Source organism: Otolemur garnettii, unplaced genomic scaffold (assembly GCF_000181295.1).
Source record: "Otolemur garnettii isolate 467f Iridium unplaced genomic scaffold, OtoGar3 scaffold00148, whole genome shotgun sequence".
NCBI classification, from domain to species: Eukaryota; Metazoa; Chordata; class Mammalia; order Primates; family Galagidae; genus Otolemur; species Otolemur garnettii.
Genome location: NW_003852543.1, coordinates 3,409,736 through 3,413,078, shown reverse-complemented (window position 1 = coordinate 3,413,078; position 3,343 = coordinate 3,409,736).

Sequence of the window (3,343 nt, the reverse complement as noted above, 5' to 3'; positions counted from 1 at the left end):
CACTATGTGCCTGATGACTTTAAGACTTTTTTTTTTGGCTGGGCGCCTGCGGCTCAAGCGGCTGAGGAGCCAGCCACATGCGCCTAAGGTGGCGGGTTCGAATCCCCAGCCTGGGCCCGCCAAACAACAATGATAGCTGCAACCAAGAAATGGCCAGGCGTTGTGGTGGGCGCCTGTGGTCCCAGCTACTTGGGAGGCTGAGGCAGTAGGCTCGCTTGAGCCCAGGAGTTGGAGGTTGCTGTGAGCGTGATGCCATGGCACTCTACCCAGGGGGATAGCTTGAGGCTCCGTCTCAAAAAAAAAAAAAAAAAAGACTTTTTTTTTTTTTGCAGTTTTTGGCCAGGGCTGGGTTTGAACCCACCACCTCTGGTATATGAGACTGGTGCCCTACTTCTTTGAGCTACAGGCACCACCCAACTTTAAGACTTTCAAAAGAATCCTGAAGCAGCTGGTGAGACCAGGGGTCAGGGTGGTACAACATTGACCTAGGCAGGATTAAGTAGCTAAATGGTGAGGACCTGCTGAGCCTCAGTCCTGCACAGAGAGGATAGAGTAGGTGGTCAAATTGTAATTCCATTCACAAGACCCCTAAGCAGTCTGGGACCTTCAAGCATGCTCGGTCATCACTGAGGACATTATTGACACTTTCTATCTTGTCATATCTTTCTTTCCACATAGTACTAATTAAGCCATTTAAAAGATAATGCATTTATGCACTTATTTCATACATAAAAATATAAAGAAAAGGTTATCTGTAACAACCCCAAGAATCAGTGGTTTTCTGTACTTATATATGTATAGGAGACATCTTATCTTTTTCTTTGTAGTTTTAGCCAAGTATTCATACACATAGTTTAAAAAATCAAATAGTTCTTACAAAGTTTGTTGTGAAACCTTCTCCTCCATCATTTCCCCTCTCCAGGGCCAGCCAGTTTCACCTCTCCAGGGCATTATATTGGTATTCACCTCCAGGTCTCTAAGTAATATGGTTATATTGCCACACTTCACTTTTTGATTTTAGGCTTTATATGAAGATTTCACTCTTCCTTCTCCTTCCTGCTTGTCTCTCATCCCCTCTTTCTCCCGGAGTACTTAGTTATAGCTAATTAGTGAAGCATTATTTAGCATTTACATTGTTATCAGTACGGAAATATTACAGACAGGACACCACGCTATGACTGTTTTCTTGCATGGCATTTTGTTTTCCTGGAGCCAGACCTTGGTTTTTAATTTGTTTAGTTTGTTGATTCTTAATACTTGTTCAGCTTCGTCCTCTCTGCCAGTTGGAATCTTTCTCTTCAGACACAGCAGGTGTTGTAATGATTCCACTTCCTGAAGAGGCAGATGGTGCTGCTCTGGGTGCCCTGCTGACAGCCGCAGAGCTCCTTCTCCATCTGCCTGGGATTCTTTCTACTCCCATCCCTCTTTTTTTTTTTTTTTTTTTTTTTTTGAGACAGAGTCTCAAGCTGTCACCCTGGGTAGAGTGCAATGACATCATAGCTCACAGCAACCTCTAACTCTTGGGCTCAAGCAATCCTCTTGCGTCAGTTTTTCTATTTTTAGTAGAGATGAGTCCCACTTTTGCTCAGGCTGGTCTGGAACTCGTGAGTTCAAGCGATCCACCTGCCTCGGCTCCCAGAGTGCTAGGATTACAGGCATGAGCCACTGCGCCCGGCCTGTCCATCCTGTTTTCTCTGGGTCCTATGTCTTTCTCTATCTTAGTTTAGTTCCTCATTTATGGCCAAAAGAGGAAAGGTCACCAATGGTAACATTTTGAGATCCTCACATGTTGGGTAATTCAGCCAAATATAGAAATACCAGTTGGAAATAGTTCACCTTTAGAATTTTGACAGTCTGAAAATGTTATGATTCTTGATCTTTTGTCCATGATCTGTAACCACCCCACCCTCTGACCCCAAGATTTTCTCTTTGTTTTCTGTATTGTTTTTAATCTATTATGCTATCATTGGGCCCTCATTTGTAAATTCACATCTTTCCGTTCTGGAGGAGTTCTCATTTTAAGGGGTGTTCTTATGACCTTGACTATTTCATTTTCCTTCTTTTCTCTTTTGGCCTTTCGGTTATTTAAATGTCCAGTCTCCTGATCTTGTTCTCTCATTTTCTTTTTTCAACCTTTGTTTTTCTTGTTCTACTTTCTGGACATTTCCCTCATCTTTCTCTTCCAATCCTGATACTGAGATTTTAGTTTTTGTTTTCCTATCTTAATTTTAATTTAATTTTATTATTTTAATTTTTTATTTCAGATTAATGTAAGGGTACCACAATTAGGTTACATTGTTTGTGTTGTTAGGTATGTTTTCTTATTTTTAATACTTAAGATATCTATTTTGTCAGTGTTCCCTCTTTGTGTAACTGTTCTTGTTGGGGGGGACAGCGTCTTCCCTTTCTAAGATGTTAGTGATTTTTTTTTTTTTTTTGAGACCGAGTTTCACTATGTCGTCCTTGGTAGAATCTATGGCATCATAGCTCACAGCAACCTCAAACTCTTGGGCTTAAGCGATTTTCTTGCCTCAGCCTCCCAAGTAGCTGGGACTACAGGTGCCCACCACAATGCCCGGCTATTTTGTTGTTGTTGTTGCAGTTGTCATTATTTTATCTGGCCCGGGTTGGGTTCGAACCTGCCAGACTCGGCATATATGGCTGATGCCCAACCTACTGAGCTATGGGCACCGCCCAGATGTTAGTGATTCTTCCTAATTTTTTTTCTTCCTGTGCAGTGTTTCCTCCTAATTGCCTTTTTGCTCCAGCATGCCTGAAGCTTTCCTTGGGTGTCTGAAAGCCATTGATTGTTGGTTTTTTTTTTTTTTTTTTTGAGACAGAGATTCATTATGTTACCCTCAATAGAATGTCACAGCTCACAGCAACCTCAAACTCTTGGACTTAAGCGATTCTTTTGCCTTAGCCTCCTGAGTAGCTGGGACTATAGGCGCCAGCCACTATGCCCAGCTATTTTTTGGTTGCAGTTGTCATTGTTGTTTAGCAGGCCCGGGCCAGGCTCAAACCTGCCAGTCTCAATGTTTGTGGCCAGCACCCTACTCACTGAGCTACCAGCATCGAGCCTGATTGTTGGTTCTTATTAAGAAAGTCAGACTGAGGACTTTGAGCATGTGAGTGCTGGCTGTGAGCTTCACGGTAGGGTGTGCCGGTTGCTTATTACACAAAACTTCAGCAGGTTCTTAATTCTATAACTTCTCTTCACACCACTTAGTGCCAAAGGCTTATCCTGAGTCTTTTGGGCATTCTGTTGGGTGAATTGGATTGGCTTTCTCACTGTCCCCATTTCCCTACTATTGGCTAGGAATTAAAAAAAAAAAACCTAAGC